This window comes from Hordeum vulgare, chromosome 6H, assembly GCF_904849725.1.
Source record: "Hordeum vulgare subsp. vulgare chromosome 6H, MorexV3_pseudomolecules_assembly, whole genome shotgun sequence".
Taxonomy (NCBI): domain Eukaryota; kingdom Viridiplantae; phylum Streptophyta; class Magnoliopsida; order Poales; family Poaceae; genus Hordeum; species Hordeum vulgare.
Window position 1 is genome coordinate 344,026,700 of NC_058523.1, and position 18,798 is coordinate 344,045,497.

The window sequence follows — 18,798 nt, forward strand, 5'->3', positions numbered from 1 at the left end:
ATTTGCGCACTTGGGGATGTTTGGCAAAGGTCAATATTCCTATCCCTAAGAAACGCAAACTTGGACCAAAGACAGTGGATTGTGATTTTCTGGGTTATGCTCAGCGGAGCCTTGCTTATAGATTTTTAGTAGTTAAATCTGAGGTTCCTGATATGCATGTAGATACTATAATGGAATCTCGTGATGCAACATTGTTTGAGAATATATTTCCTATGAAAGGTATGCATAGCATTGCTAGATTTTCTTCCAAGATCAATTCTAAATCTAGTACATTTGATGATTATAGTGAACAAACACCCGAGGAAATCCGTGAGAAGGATAATGATGAAGCTCCTGTAAGGATAAAGAGACAAAGGGTTGCAAATTCCTTTGGTAATGATGTTATCGTATACCTTGTGGACTATACTCCCAAATGTATTGAAGAGGCATATGCATCTAAAGATGTAGATGATTGGAAACAAGCTGTGCATAATCAGATGGACTCAATTCTTTCTAATGGAACTTGGGAGTTAACTAAAGGACCTTCTGGTTGTAAATCTATGGGTTGCAAATGGGAGTTCCAAAACAAGTTAAGGCCTGATGGTACTATTGATAAGTACAAGGGGAGACTTGTGGACAAGGGCTACACTCATAAAGAAGGCAAAGATTACTTTGACACCTATTCACCTTTTGCTCGAATAACTACCATTCAGGTGCTAATTTCCCTGGCTGCCTCTTATGGTCTGGTCATTCATCAAATGGATGTAAAGACAACTTTCCTAAATGGAGAGTTGAAAGAGGAAATTTATATGGATCAACCTGATGAGTTTGTGGTAAAAGGAGAAGAGAGAAAGGTGTCCAAGTTGTTAAAATCTTTGTATTGTCTGAAACAAGCACCTAAGCAATGGCATGAGAAGTTTGAAAAAACTCTGACTTCTGCGGGATTTATCATTAACGAGGCTGATAGGTGTGTCTACTATCGCCATGGTGGTGGCAATAGTGTCATATTATGTTTGTATGTGGATGACATATTGATCTGTGGTATAAACATTGTTGCAATCAATGAGGTCAAGTCTTTCCTATCAAAGAGTTTTGACATGAAAGATCTGGGAGAAGCTGATGTGATCCTAAACATTAAACTTATTAATGATGAGAGTGGGATTATTCCAACGCAATCTCACTATGTTGAGAAGGTCTTGAGCCATTTCGGATTTATGGATAGCAAGCCTTCTCCAACACCTTATGATCCTAGCGTGACACTTTGAAAGAACAAGAAAGAAACGAGAGGTCAATTAAGATACTCTCAACTTGTCGGTTCACTCTTGTACCTAGCTAGTGCTACAAGACCAGACATATCTTTTGCTGTGAGAAAATTGAGTAGGTTCATGTCCAACCCGCGTAATAATCATTAGCATGCACTAGAAAGGGTCTTGTACTATGTGAGAGGTACTATGAGTTATGGAATTCACTATTCAGGGCACCCCGCTATGCTAGAAGGATATAGTGATTCAAATTGGATATCCGATGTTGATGTACTCTACGCTACAAGTGGGTATGTATTTACCGATGGAGGTGGTGGAGTGTCATGGAGGTCTTGTGTAGCGACCCGACTCAAAATGAGTCAAGCCTCTGTGTATCTGTGCCATCCCTGGATCAGTATGCTGGCACACACAGTACATCAATGTATATATCAAAGTGCAATCACATGTAAATAGCGTAAAACTGATATATACCTTAAATATCTCAGCGGAAGCAGTCAAGGGAGTGGAGTCCCAATAAACACCAACGGCAAGTTGAGTGCGGACCGTAACCCTGAATCATACTCTTACTCGTCGAAGAAAATATCTGCAACATAAGACGTTGCAGCCGTGTAGGTCAGCATATTGAATATGCCGGCAAGTCACATATGAGAGGGGGTAAAATGTCATCTATACTATATGCATATATGGCAGGTGGGGTTGTAAGTTTTAGTGTAAAGCAAATTTTCTCCTACAACAAGAGGGGCTAAAAGCAAAATATTACTACGCTGTTGGTTGTTAATGAGATGGTTCCACCAACCAGTTCTCATACCCAGGTTATCAATATTACCCACATCAAATATATATAAATGGTGTTGAGAATTCCAGATAACTTCAGTTCCTTTGGCTCAAGTTGTCCATGACCGTGGACACGGCTAATCGATTAGGTTTGAGTACTCTGCAGAGTTTTGCACACGTTCCCCACAAGATTTGATCGCCTCCGAGTATGTCCTCGCACTTCAGGGTGTTTGATGACCGGATGATCAAAACATGGTCTTTCAACGGGTCGCTCTGAATCCCTGTCGGTGCCCATCCAATCCTACCGTTCTTCTACATCTGCTAGCACCGCCTGTCCAGAGTCGCCGCGTTGTCCAACCAAGCCAGAGCCCACAATGACTTGTGGCTGTGCAGGTAAGCCTTGGGTCTTGAAAATATCCGTCCGTCTCTTTGAGCCTGGGTGAAGCTTTCCGCAGGATGTCATGGCCGTCCCCAGCATCCCGGGTCATCCACTGGTTTCTCCAGGGAGCCGATCAACCGTCCTTCATCCAGAGTTGCATTGCGTTTGAGGTCTTGAAAAGTCTTGTCTTAACCGGTCTTGATTATTTAATCAACCTCGCATCACTCGTGTTATGCACTCAACCGAAATCCCGTCTACTCTAGCATAGCAGTATGAAATTTGTCGTCCCGGGGCCAAGTATCGGGGTTGTTGTGTGCCTACCACATGATACTACAATCTTTACTAAAATTTCCAAGTACCTAAGCAGCATGCAATTGGGCATAGGATGGTAGAACTACGATGCATAAAACATAGGTGATAGTATGATTAAAGTGACTTGCCTGGTGATGTTGACGAAGAAGAATTTTCGTTCTCGGGAAATACGTGATAGAACTATTCGTCACTCTCCGATGAAATCTATATAATCAAACATAGTATTCACATAAGCACTCACACTAGAAATCATTCTAGCAATCAATTAACAAACAGCAATAAAAGTTGATGCAATCAAAAATCAATAAGAGAGAGCAGATAAAAATTCAAAGGAAACTTCAAAGAAGCTAGGAAGCCTTCTACTACATCAAACACTATATAGTTTTTGTTCTAACTGAAAATAAAACACTAAAATAGAAAAAATAACAGAAAACAAAATATAAAATAACTAAGATAAAATCAAGTATTTTCATAAAACTATTTGAAAGTATTTTCAAATGGGAGTTAATCTAGTAGGGAAATCAATTGCAAGTTATTAGAGAACTAGAATTGATTTCATGATAACAAATAAAAATAAAATAAAAATTTATTGAAAACCTACTGTTAACGAACAGAAACAAAATATAAACTTTCTGAAATATAAAAGAAAAAATAATTTAAAAACAATTATAGGAAAAGAAATAGCCATAATCCTAAAAGAACTAAAACAGAATCTGTTTTGGTAAAAACCCCAAGTAAAAATACTTAAAATAAATTGAAACTTAAACTACTAAAATATATTATCACTAGGAAGCAGCAGCAAAAAGAATCAAATTAAAAGCTATTTTTAAACTCCTGGAATAAGCAAAACAAGCTTTAAATCAAATCTGATCTAATTCAAATTTTATAAATCCAAACATAGACAATTTATATATCTACAGAAACTACATAAATTTTTTGATCCAACACAAAAAGAATCATCTAATTCGGAGTTATATACTAATAGATATGAATTTTCTAAGATTGCAATTTTCTGAAAAAACTGCAATACGGGATTTCGTGAATCTCACCATGAGTGACACACAGGAAGAACTCCGGCGAGGTAGCTGCTCCGGCGAGGTGGGGAGGTCGCCGGCGGGGTGGGGAATCGGCGGAGGAGTAGCACGGCAGGGGGTGGGGTGCTGGAGAGGCTCGGCAGGGGTGATGGGGAAGCGCCACGAGACCTACTATACTCCGTTTTTGACAGGAAGATGAGGATGGTGGCGCCGTGGCTACGAGCAGGGAGAAGGCGAGGTGATGGGGAAAATGGAATGAGGAGAGCAGGGGCGTTCTTATAGGGGTGGTGGGAGGCTCGGGAAGGAAGTGTAGCCTGCGAATCGGGGGAGGGAAGCTTCCTGGGAAGCTTCTGCCATGGTCACAGAAGGAAGCTCGTGAGGCGGAAGAAGAAGGTGGGATTGAGCCAGATTGGTTTCCTAACGTGGCCCAAGTACATTCCTAAAATAAGAGATCTCTTTCCCTTTTTATCAAAACAGGAATTAATACGATTAAAAGGAAATAGAATATCCTCGGAATATAGGGGTATAATATATTAAAATTTTCAGAAAAATAAATCCAAAAAGATGGGCATTTTTCCACTACCAAAATAAATACTTCAAAAAAATGTTTTTTTAGAAAATCCCTAAATTGGTTTATTTTCTTTTTGCAAATATTTTTCAAATAAACCTTGGGTTTTATGGTCCAAATATTTCAAAGGAATATCCCCGGTTTTGGAGGGTCATGTTTCTCCTCTCTTTTTCTCTTGTTTGACAAAGTATTGTTCCCGGCATTCCGTGAGTGAAGAAGAAAACAAAATGCAAATGAAAAATCGAAAGGAAATTCAAGTGCCACCTTGGTTCAAATTCTTTGTAGTTGAAGAAGTCATGCTATCTCCTCTCGCTGGTTTTGAAAAGATGAATTTGAACTCACAGGAAACGGGGAACTCATTTTATTCCCTCTCATTCAAAAGTTTTTGAAAAGTTTCAAATTTCACTCAAGTTTCAATCACTCAAACAAACAAACAATCAATCTAATAATTTTAATAACATTTCAAAATTTGGGATGTTACATCTTGCAAGCAAACCATATTGACGAGGTCAACTATGTAAGCAGAATTAACTGCTTTAGACACAACCACTGTTGAGACAGAATGGCTGCATGAACTCTTGATGGACTTGCGTGTGGTTGAAAAACCTGTACCGGATATTCTTATGAATTGTGGCAACCAAACGATTATTGCTAAAGTAAATAATTCTAAGAATAAAGAAAGTCATCAAGACACGTGAAGAGACGTTTGAAATCTGTCACGAAGTTGAGAAACTCCGGAGTAATTACTCTTACGTATATTCAAACAAACAAAAACCTGGCAGATGCTTTTACAAAGGGACTCTCACGAAATGTGATAGATATTGCATCTAGGGAGATGGTATGAGACCCATAGACGTTAAACCATAGTAGTAACCCAGCCTTTGTGATCGGAGATCCCGTGAATTAGGACCTGGGAAGAACAAGCTATTGGTTAATAGAGGGGAGTAATTAATGATCGTCTCTAAGTGAAGATGCAAAACCCTCATAGCTGTAAGGCTTAAGTGCTGTAAGGCAGGTTGACAATATGCCTTAATGTGATTCTATTGTATATTATAGCAAAGATGTTGTACTACAGAGTAATCTTGAAAGAACACACTTATATGAGCTCTGATTGTAAAACGTCGCAATCTAGGGGATTTGTGTAATCCCTAGTAAGCTCACGAAGAGACCAGGGAGTACAACGTATATGCTCCAAACCGCGGGGCGAGCTGGATGGTGAGGTGGGGGTAGGGTTTGTGAGATTGGTAACATGGTTTTAAGATAGTCTTATTTTAAACTTATCACATAATTTAGAGAAGACTATAATAACAATGTGTAAAATTTTAGCTTTATTTTTAAGAGCTTGATATCCCTATATACATGATAAGAGAGATCATCTCTTAATTGTGTTCTCTTATGATTTCTCTCTTGCCCATCTAAGCATTCTATTGTATGTTACACTTCTAAGATAGCATAATTGTGCATGCCCTTAGGGATTTGGTAAAGCTGTGGAGGCTGATGTCGGGGGGGGGGGGCAAGATTCTGCAAGCTATCCGCTTCCGGTTGCCATTAGGCTCTATCTCGTTGGACCAACATGATCTCTTTTCATATTTATTTTTGTTGTTGCACCTGTTAGACCTTTCCATGCCCATTTTTTAGAATAATAATGATTCTATAACATCTTGCATGTCTGCTTGTTCAACATGTGTGGTACCATGTGCACAAAAAATGTAATCCCTCCATAAAGAAACATAGTGATCTAAACGATCTTATATTTCTTTACGGAGGGAGTATCTGATTGTAAAACACATGTACACACACGGAACAAGACCACAAGCCTACTACGTGCCATCATTCTTATTGCTTCACAAAATCGTGGGATAAACTCTCCAATTTATAGTCCCTCATCACACATGGTTACATCTAAACTAGGAAATGAAGAAGACTAAACATTCATAAATGTATTATAAATACATACCCACCGTACATTGCTAGCATTATTTGTTAAATAGTCGCGAGTTCAAGCAATCAAGGCCGCGACAAATGAAGAGAAACTCAACACAAACATAAAACAAAAAAACGAACAACAAAGCCATTAGTCCCGAAACAAGTTGGGGTAGGCTAGAGGTCAAACCCATAATATCTTGCGACCAACTCATGGTTCTAGCACATGGATAGGAAGCTTCCACGCACCTTTGTCTATTGCTAGTTCTTTGGTGATGCTTCAATCCTTCAGATCGCTCTTTACGAACTCTTCCCATGTCAACACCAACATGTTTAAAGAAACACCTACTCCCCTTACAAAGGTCAACGGGTGACAGGATCAAACCAAGGTAAGCATAAATTCCGGCATCAACATCGGAGAACAATAGCTACTTACCTGACAACACTAATCAAGTTCGAATACTGTTTGATATTTATAGAATCCAATAATGATACAACATTGTTTACTTATAGCTGGAAATGAAAAAAATATGATAGCGGAGAAACCAAAAGGATGAATTATCCACGAACCATACAGAAATGTAAGTTCTAAATTAGTTCCCTTCACACTGATAACAACGCACTCGTGCTGCTAATTCCTAAACCAACCTTGCCTAAATACTGTAGAGAAAAGCACAGGAACGCTAGTACGATGCATAGAAATAATATTACATTGAAAATTTTCTTCTAGGTCCACATCCACATGTGAGCATAAGGCACTTGTTTTGGTCCGCGACAACAATTACAAAATGGCAACATTACAAAGAGAAAAGAAGGCTTAATAAGACAGATTGTGAACTAATATACCATTCGATATGATGTCATTTAATTCAAATAATGTTTGATTTTTATAGAATGCAATAATGACACAACACTGTTTACTTATAGCCCGAAATGAAAAAAAACTAATAGCGGAGAAACCAAAAGGATGAATTATCCACGAACCATACAGAAACAAATGTTCTAAATTAGTTCCCTTCACACTGATCACAGTGCACTCGTGCTGCTAATTACTAATCCAATCTTGCCTAAATACTATAGAGAAAAGAAGAGGAACGCTAGGACGATGCATAGAAATAATATTACATTGAATTTTTCGTTCTAGGTCCACATCCACATGTGAGCATAAGAAAGTTGCTTTAGGTCCGCGACAACAATTACAAAATGACAACATTACAAAGAGAACAGAAGGCTTAGTAAGACAGATTGTCAACTAATGTACCATTTGATATGATTTTATTTAATTAAAATACTCTTTGATATTTATAGAATCCAATAATGATACAACACTGTTTACTTATAGCTCGAAATGAAAAAAACTGACATCGGAGAAAACAAAAGGATGAATTATCCACGAATCATATAGAAAGAGACGTTCTAAATTAGTTACCTTCACACTGATAAAAATGCACTCATGCTGCTAATTTCTAATCCAATCTTGCCTAAATACTGTAGAGAAAAGCACAGAAACGCTAGGACGATGCATAGAAATAATATTACGTTGACATTTTCCTTCTACGTCAACATCCACATGTGAGCATAATACACTTGCTTCCAGTCCGCGACAACAGTTACAAAATGACAACATTACAAAGAGAAAAGAAGGCTTAATAAGATAGATTGTCAACTAATATACCATTCGATATGATGTCATTTAATTCGAATACTGTTTGATATTTACAGAATCCAATAAGGATACAACACTGTTTACTTATAGCTCGAAATGAAAAAAAAACTGACAGTGGAGAAACCAAAAGGGTGAATTATTCACGAACCATACAGAAACAAATGGTCTAAATTAGTTCCCCTCACATTGATAACATTGCACTTGTGCTCCTATATCCTAAACCAATCTTGCCTAAATATTGTAGAGAAAAGCAGAGGAACACTAGGACGATGCATAGAAATAATATAACATTCAAAATTTCCTTCTAGGTCCACATCCACATGTGAGCATAAGACACTTGCTTTCGGTCCGCGACAACAGTTAGAAAATGAAAACATCACAAAGAGAAAAGAAGGCTTAATTGTCGACTAATATACCATTCGATATGATCTCATTTAATTCGAATACTGTTTGGTATTTCTAGAATCCAATAATGATACAACACTATTTACTTATAGCTCGAAATGAAAAAAACTGACATCGGAGAAACCAAAAGGATGAACTATCCATGAACCATATAGAAACAAACGTTCTAAATTAGTCCCCTTCACACCAATAACAATGCACTCGTGCTGCTAATTTCTAAACCAATCTTGCCTAAATACTTTAGAAAAAAGTCGAGGAGTGCTAGGACGATGCATAGAAATAATATTACGTTCAAATTTTCCTTCTAGGTCCACATCCACATGTGAGCATAAGACATTTGCTTTCGGTCCGCGTTAACAATTACAAAATGGCAACATCACAAAGAGAAAAGAATGCTTAATAATACATATTCTCAACTAATATACCACTTGATATGATGTCATTTAATTTCATGGTCATATACTTTAGTTTGTATCAGGCACATAATATTGATGTGAAAGGAGCTTTTCTCAAGGCCAAATAGTTCTCCTTGAAAGATACCATGCATCCTTGCGAATACAAGAGTGGTTCTTTTTGTTTTGGGTATAGTAGGACTTAAACCTATGACCATTAGGTTAAAATCCCAATGTTCTACCAACTGAGCGATACACCCGATTTTACAAGAAGGCTTTGTTTAACTTATTATTTATGCTTCCATAGTCCTTCCTGTCAATTACAATTAAGTTTGGTTTATTCTACTTGTGTCTAGTTGCAATACATTTTAATGGATGTTTCAGAAAGTTTACTAGTTGAGACTATTAATCTGGAAACACTCCATTCACAAACTAATCCTATACTGCTTCGACTTTCTCAATATTTTGGACCTAAAGGCTGACTACCATTATCTAATTCAAGAGATTACCAAATGGAAAGATTCTCTCACTTTTTGTAGAAGAAATTCTCTCACGTTGATGGTCCTAAATAAATAGGAAGAAATGAACTAATGCTGCTCATGAAGATAATACTAAGCTAGGAGTGGTATCAGGGATATGTGTGACTGTTGGAGTTAAATGAATCATATGTCGTTCTGCGCTTACATATATTTCAAAGGAGCAAGCATGCTTATCTGCTTACTCACCCCTGAGGTCCAGCAAGCAGCAGCATAGCTCCTCCATGATAGTGTGTACCACCAGCGAAACTCCGTGTCCAACTCACACTATGGGCGAAGTTCAGTAGCAAGGTGTTGACCTCAGGCTCAATCGACACCTTGATGCTGACCTCCTGCTCACCAAGCCGGCAGTGTAAGGTGGCCCGCGTCCAGTAACCGCCTCCCGAGACCCTCGCGTCTCTACATCTTTACAGTTCGAATATGGAGCGAGGCCATATGCAACTGATATCCCATTTTAGCTATGAGATGGCTAAATATTTTTCGAAACAGAAGAGATAATGAATAAGGAAACTCACACTTGATTATTGACCCATTGCAGTTATGACAGTGAGGAATGATAGATTGCTTTGGATTGGATCGGTTTGAATTTTGCGGTAGTAGGGAGTAGGAGATGGTGGATTACCTTCTCCCTGCTCGATGTGCCCGCTCGAGTGGCCATGGCAGAGGGGGCGGCGGTGGCGACGTCACATATCGGTGAGGTGGTGGCGGTGCTTCCCGTGAGCACTGTGCTAACCCTAGATCGAAAGGTAATATCGATGGGGTGACTCGCGGCGCGGTTAACCTCGTACTACGTGCCCCGACCCCACCTCTTTATATATAACACAGGTCACAGGGGCCCACCAACCATGGTTTGGTTGGGCGCCCTCGATCAAGGCGCAATGCAAGGGGTCCGGTGGGCCGTTGGGCCCACACGGGAAAGAGATCGTCCTAACATTCTCCCCCTTTATCTCAACTTTTATTTTAACTTTATACTTTACTAGTTTCATCACCGATTAGTACATAGAGCATGTTTCATCATCACAACTCAATTGCCGATAGAATCAGACAGCTACAACGTACCTCTCTGTTTTGAAATGAATTCTTTTACTTTTGGGCCTCTCATGATCCATGAATCATAGGCTTTTCCTTAAATCCATGCCGGTTAAGTGTTCCTTGAACACATTGGGTGGTAATCCTTTTGTTAGATGATCCGCAAGCATATCCTTTGTCCTTATATGCTCGAGACTTATAGTGTGATCCTGGATTTTATCTTTCACAACATAATACTTTATATCTATTGTTTTGGTAACATTACTCAACTTGTTGTTGTGAGCATAGAATACTGCGGGCTGGTTGTAACAGTACATCTTTAGTGGTTTGTCAATACGATCTACCACTTTCAAGTCAGGTATGAATTTCTTTAACCATATCACCTGCCCGGTGGCCCCAAAACATGCTATAAACTCTGCTTGCATCGTGGACGATGCAACTATGGACTGTTCGGAGCTTCTTCGCGAAATAGCCCCTCCAACTAGAGTGAACACGTATCATGACGTGGATTTTCTATCATCTCTGTCTACCGCAAAATCTGCGTGTGAATACCCTTTTATCTCTAGGGAATCAGATATTCTGTATGTTAGCATGATGTTCTTTGTGCCTTGCACATAACACAATGCTTTCTTTACCATCTTCCAATGCTCTATGCCTGGATTCTCTTGATATCTACCAAGTACCCCGATGATAAAAGCTAAGTGAGGGCGAGTGCACACTTGTGCGTAGTGTATTCTTCCAACAGCTGGAGTATATGTCACTGCTTTCATTTGATCGAGCTCGTACTATTTCTTGGAACATTGGAATTTCCCAAAAATGTCACCCTTGACTATAGGAGCATGTGTGGCCTTACTCGCATGCATATTATACTTTTTGAGAACCTTCTCTAAATATGCTTTCTGCGATAGTCCTAATACTCCATTTTTCCAATCTTGGTGAATTTCAATGCCCAAAACATATGAGGTTTAACCAAGGTCTTTCATATCAAAATTTGAGGATAAAAACTTCTTTGTTTCTTGTAGCAGACTAACACCATTGCTCGCGAGCAAGATATCATCCACATACAAGATTCGGAAAATGCATTTCCCATTTTTGAGCTTTGCATAAACGCAGTTTCCTCAACATTTTCTTTAAATCCAAAACTTTTAAGTGTATCATTAAACTTTGGATACCATTGTCTCGAGGCTTGCCTTAGTCCATAAATGGATTTCTTCAAGAGGCATCCCATATCTTCCTTGCCTTCCATGATAAAACCCTTGGGTTGTTTCATGTAGACATTTTCTTCTAAATCTCCATTTAGAAATGTCGTCTATACATCCATTTGATGCAATTCTAAATCAAAATGTGCAACTAATGTCATTATGATTTAGAAGGAATCCTTACATGAGAGTGGGTAAAATGTCTCATTGTAATATATCCATTCTCTTTGTGTGAGTCTTTTTGCTACAAGTCGTGCTTTATACTTTTCTATATTCCCATTAGAGTCATACTTAGTTTTGTAGACCCGTTTACAGCCTACTGTTTTGGCTCCTTTAGGAATAATTTCTAAGTCCCAAATATCGTTGGAACTCATCGAGTTCATCTCGTATTTCATTACCTCCAACCACTTCGATGAGTGAGGGCTTCTCATAGCTTCTTCATATGAAGTGGGATCACATTCCATATGAACCAATTCTGTGTTATAAACTTTATAATCAGTAGAAATAGATAATCTTCTAGTTCTGTTAGACCTTCTAAGTGCCTCATTCTTTGGCACATTATGTGCCTCGACTTCTGGCACATCTTCTAAAAATGGTTGTTGCACCTCCTTTTGATGTTCAACAACAGGTTCAGTCGGATCCTGAAGGACACGTTCCGGGTCTTCTCCCATAGTTGTCATGGTTGGAGTCACAACAGTTGGTGAGAAAAATGTCTCTTGAATCATTGAATTAGGTGCATGCACCCTCTTCTCCTCAAAATCAATTTTCCGAGCTACCATGCTTCCCCTCATCATTTCGTCCTCTAAGAAGAGTGCATGTCTTGTTTCTACAAACTTTGTGTATCTTTCTCGACAGTAGAAACGGAAACCCTTTGATCTATCAGGATAGCCAATGAAGTGGCAACTTACTGTTTTGGGATCTACTTTGCTATATTTGGATTAAACATTTTGGCCTCAGCGGGGCAACCCCACACCCTGAAGTGTTGCAGGGATGGCACTTTTCCTGTCCACAGCTCGTACGGTGTTTTGGGCACCGATTTTCTTGGTACTCTATTGAGAATGTGAATGGCAGTTTTAAGCGTCTCCATCCATAATCCCCATGGCAAGTTGGAGTAACTCATCATGCTGCGCACCATATCCATAAGTGTACGGTTATGCCTTTCAGTTACTCCATTTTGCTGAGGCTCGCCCGACATTGAATACCGGGGAACTATGCCAGTCTCCTGTAAAAGCTTTGCAAAAGTGCCGACCGTAGTACTCCCCCCACGGTCAGATCTCACTATCTTTATTCTTTTGTCAAGTTGATTTTCAACTTTGGCTTTGAATATTTCAAATTTATCCAATGCTTCATTTCTTGGTTTGATTGTATAAATATAACCAAATCGGGAGTAATCATCTGTGAATGTTATGAAGAGTCATAGCCATCCACACTTTTCACAAGAAATGGTCCACAAATGTCAGTGTGAATGATTTCTAGTGTTCGTGTGCTTCAGTTTGCAACCTTTTTGATTTCTTTTACTTACTTTCCTTTAATGCAACCAATGCATTGTTCGAAGTCCAAGAATTCTAGTAGAGGAAGAATCTCACTCTTAATTAGTCTTTCTATTCTCCCCTTCTAAATATGGCCCATGCGATAGTGCCGTAATTTTGATGAGTCGTGAGTTCTTTTTCTTTTCTTTTGTTCTTTGTTCTATGAGAAAACGTGTTCATTCACATTGCACACATAATGCACTTTTTCATGAAGTGATAATAAATAAAGCTCATTGTGAAGTAAAGCATCACCCACATAAGCATTATTAAACCATATGGCACACTTGCCATGTCCAAAATAACATTCATAATGGTCTTTGTCCAAACATGAAACACTATTCAAATTTCTGTGACATGAAGGAACATATAAAACTTCTCTAAGAAAAAACATGAATCCGTCAGCTGACTCCAGGGAGATGTCGCCGACAGTTTCAACTTCTGCTTGAACTCCATTTACGACTTCAATGCTTCTTTCGTTTCTTTGCGTAGTCCTCGTCGAATGGAGTCCATGTAATGAATTTGCAACATAAATAGTTACACCTGAGTCAATCCACCAAGTAGATTTTGAAAACTGTGTATATAGGGATTCATTAACAAAGGAAACAGTGTTGTTACCTCTCTTTGCAATTATTGACTTTAACCAATCGGGGCAATCTTTCTTGTAATGCCGAGTCTTCTTATAGTGGAGACAAGTGTCTTTGTCCACTCGAAAAGACTTCTGATGATGATGATAGTGCATCGGATCTTTTCCATGTGGCTTTGAAGGGGAATCATTGCTATTGTGATTGTAGTTCCTTTTCTTATCCTTCACATAGTTCAGAGAACCACCATGTGAGGTTTTAAGTCTCTCCTCTTCTTGAACACACATGGCTATAGTATTTTCTATGTCCCATTTTTCAGGCGACATGTTGTAGTTGACAATAAAAGTTTCGAACTCTTTTGGCAATGAAGCCATAACCAGGTGAAAAAGGAGTGAAAGTTTGAGCTCCAAGTCCAAATCCATGGGTTTCAGCTTAGCTGCCATATTGCTCATCCTAAGGATGTGCTCTATTATGCCATGTCCACCACGTGTGTACTTTTCTGTCACCAGTTGTTTCAGCAACTGAGTGGCATAAATCTTTGAAGAACCAGTAAACTAGCTCTTTATCTTTTCAAGGTACTCCCTTATGGAAGTACACTCTGCAATTGAGCCCGCAATATACTTTTTGTTGGCGGTGTGCCACTTTTGGTTGTCGAGGGTGTATAACATCTCCAATGGAGCATAATCCCTCCTCTTTTTATCCCATGCAGCATCACCATCAGTTGCCTATCTAACTGGCTCTATAGGTCTCACCGGCTTTGGAGTGTCCACCACCTAGTCCACCTCAGCACAGACAAAGGCCATGTCGACTTCCTGTCTCTATTCAGAGTAGTTCTCACCTCTGAGAGTCGGAATCTCCGTGATGTAGCTCATCAAGTAAAACCCTCGTGAAAGCCACAACGAAATGAGATCATAACAACAATTGCATGCATTAACCCATCGTTGGTCAAAATTAAAACATACAACCGTCTATGCAAGTAAATCTATATTACCGTTGGGCAAAAGTAGAAATAAATGCACCTTTTACAATAACAATAATAAATCATGATCATGTTATTAACAATGTTGGTCATAAAAAATAACAGAATCATATTTATTTCAATAATCACTTTATCATGCTCTTAAAAAATTAATTTCACTTTAAACTTTTATTTACTTTTAAAAGAGCAGCGGAAAAAACATGAATAAAAAATTCATGAGACTTTATACTTTTCAGAATCTTTTATTTCTCTCACGATTCTGTTTTTCAAGACAAATTTTCATTGTATTAATTTGAATAGAAAAGTATATTTAATCTGCCCAAAAATTGGACAAGAACACACACTATATATAAAAAAACACAACCACGACTGTGTAGGCCGTAACTGGCCCAGTTACCCACCAACCGAGCGTGCTCCCGCGCGGCTCCCGCACTGTATGCGCCTCTTTGGGCCGGAACCGGTCCAGCAGACGGCATGTGCCCTAGCCCAGGCTTGCCCTCCACCGGTGGCGCTGGGGCGGACCAAAATCCTGCTGGGCCAGCTGCCGCTCACCCCTGCCCTCGGATGCTGTTGGCGCCATACGATGGCCGCCCGCGAGCATTGCGCGGTTAAAACTGCAGGCCGGCGGGGCCGAGGGGTAAACCCTAAATCATTTCCCCCTCGCATCGCTTACCTCCTCTCTCTGAACACGCCGCTCGCCTCTTGTTTTTCGCTCGAACACGGCGACTGCGGGCCACTGGCGATGCTCATTTTGGCCGCCGTCGATGCTCATTTCAGCCGCCGGCGACGGGGTCGAAGACCTCCGCTCCTCACGCGCCTCTCCTTCCTCCCCTTCCCGTTTCTTTCTTTCTCCACTACTCGCGCCTCCTCTGTATTTCACCATGGACGATGGTAGGCAGAGCTCCAAACGGCAGCGCCCCCTTCCCCTTTGCCGGCGCGGGCAAGCACCTCCAAGGTGAACGCGCCGCCGTCAAACAGTCCAGTGGTGGTGCCCTTTGCCCCCGTGGGGAGGTGGTGTTCTTCTTATTTGCGCCCATGGGGAAATGGTGTTCTTCTTCCCCGCACCTTGGCTTGCCGATGCGAGTGGGGATCGAGAGGAACTGGCGCAGCCTTGCGGCGATGCACTTTGCGGGCGGCCCGAGGCCCTTCTTCGATGAGATTCCTCTCTTTTTTCCCTTTGCCCTGTTCTAGGTGTTGGGGAACATAGTAATAATTCAAAATTTTCCTACGTGTCACCAAGATCAATCTAGGAGATGCTAGCAATGAGAGAGAGGGAGAGCATCTTCATACTATTGAAGATCGCTAAGCGGAAACGTTGAAAAGAAGGTGGTTGATGGAGTCGTACTCGCGGCGATTCAAATAGCGAAAGATCCGATCCAAGCGCCAAACGGACAACGTCTCCATGTTCAACACATGTACAGCCCAGGGACATCTCCTCCTTCTTGATCCAGCAAGGGGGGAGGAGAAGTTGAGGGAGAGCTCCAGCAGCACGACGGCGTGGTGGCGGTGGAGCTCGTGGTTCTTCGACAGAGCTTCGCTAAGCACTACGGAGGAGGAGGAGGTGTAGGAGGGGGAAGGGCTGCCTCAAGGGGAAGGGGTTGAGGCTCCCATGTGCCTCCCCACTATATATAGGGGTGGAGGGGGCTGGTTTCTGCACCTCCAAGTCCGTTGCGGCGTTGGCAAAGGTGGGAGGAAAGAAATCCCATTTGTTCCCTTCCCCATCGATTGTTATCCCCCCTTTTTAGGGATCTTCATCTTATCCCTTCGGGATATGATCTTATTCCCTCTAAGGAGGGTTCTTGGTGCGCCTTGACCAAGGCTGTGGAGCCTTTCCCCCACTACCCACGTTCATGTGGGTCCCCCAAGCAGATGGGCCCCACTTCGGAAACTTCTAGAACCTTCCCGGTACAATACCGAAAAATACCGAACAATTTTCGGTGGCCAAAATAGGACTTCCCATATATAAATCTTTACATCCGGACCATTGCAGAACTCCTTGTGATCTCCGGGATCTCATCCGGGACTCCAACCAACTTTCGGTAACCACATAGAATTACCATTATAACTCCAGCGTCACCAAACTTTAAGTGTGTAGACCCTACGAGTCCGGGGACCATGCAGACATGACCGAGACACCTCTCCGGCCAATAACCAATAGCGGGATCTAGATACCTATATTGGCTCCCACTTGTTCCACGATGATATCATCGGATGAACCACGATGTCGGGGACTTGATTATTCCCGTATACAATTCCCTTTGTCTATCGGTATGATACTTTCCCGAGATTCGATCGTCGGTATCCCTATACCTTGTTCAATCTCCTCACCGGCAAGTCTCTTTACACGTTTCGTAACACATGATCCTATGACTAACTCCTTAGTCACATTGAGCTCGTTATGATGATGTATTACCGAGTAGGCCTAGAGATACCTCTCCGTTACACGGAGTGACAAATCCCAGTCTCGATTCGTACCAACCCAACAGACATTTTCGGAGATACCTGTAGTGCACCTTTATAGTCACCTAGTTACGTTGTGACGTTTGATACAACCAAAGCATTCCTACGGTATCCGAGAGTAGCACAATCTCGTGGTCTAAGGAAATGATACTTGACATTAGAAAAGCTCTAGCAGACGAATTACACGATCTTGTGCTATGCTTAGGATTGGGTCTTGTCCATCACATCATTCTCCTAATGATGTGATCTTGTTATCAACGACATCCAATGTCCATGGTCAGGAAACAATGACAATCTATTGATCAATGAGCCAGTCAACTAGAGGCTCACTTGGGACATGGTGTGGTCTATGTATTCACACAAGTATTACTGTTTCCGGGTAATATAATCTTAGCATGAACAATAGACAATTATCATGAACAAGGTAATATAATAAAAACCATTTTATTATTTCCCCTAGGGCATCTTTCCAACAGTCTCCCACTTGCACTAGAGTCAATAATGTAGTTCACATCACTATGTGATTGTAATGAATCTAACACCCATGGGTTCTGGGGCTTGATCATGTCTTGCTTGTGAGAGAGGTCTTAGTCAACGGGTCTCAACCTTTCAGATCCGTGTGTGCTTTACAAATTTCTATTTCATCCTATAGATGCGGCTACCACGCACCATTTGGAATTATTCCAAATGACTGCTCCACTATACGAATCCGGTTTACTACTCAGAGTCATCCGGATTAGTGTCAAAGATTGCATCGACGTAACCCTTTACGACAAACTCTTTTATCACCTCCACTAGTTACTAAGGATAACTTTTGACCATTGTCCAGTAATCTATTCCTCGACCATTTTTTTACCCCTTGACAGATTCATGGTAAGGCACATATCAGGTGCAGTACACAGCATAGCATACTATAGAGCCTACGGCTGATGCATAGGGGATGACTTTCATCCTTTCTCTTTCTTGTGCCGTGGTCGGGCTTTGAGTCTTACTCAAAATCACACCTTACAATGTAGTCAAGAACTCCTTCTTTAACTGATCCGTTTTGAACTCCTTCAAAAATCTTGTCAAGGTATGTATTCATTTGAAATTACTATTAAGCGTTTTGATCTATCTTTATAGATCTTGATGCTCAATGTTCAAGTAGCTCAATCCAGGTTGTCCTTTGAAATATACTTTTCAAGCAACCCTATATGCTTTCCAGAAATTCTACATCATTTCCTGTCAACTCATCAAAAATTCTATAGTTCTCCCACTCACTTGTTTGGAAATACAAGTTTCTCATAAACTTCGTATAAAACCAAAATCTCCGATCATTTCATCAAAGCGTATATTCCAACTCCGAGATGCTTGCTCCAGTCCATAGAAGGATCGCTGGAGCTTTGCATAGTTGGTAGCATCCTTTAGGATCGACAAAACCTTCTGGTTGTATCACATACAACCTTTCCTCAAGGAAACCGTCGAGGAAACAATATTTTCACATCCTATCTGCAAGATTTCATAAACGATGCAACAAGTTCTAACATAATTCCAACAGACTTTCAGCATCGCTACGAGTGAGAAAGTCTCATCGTAGTCAACTCTTTGAACTTGTCGGAAACATCTTCGCGACTAGTCGAGCTTTCTTAATGGTGACTTTTCACCATCATCGTATGTCTTCGTTTTAAAGATCCATATGTAGTTAACAGTGTTACGACCATCAAGTAGTTCTTCCAAAGTCTAAACTTTGTTCTCATACATGGATCCCCTCTCAGATTTCATGGCCTCCAGCCATTTGTCAGAATGCGGGCC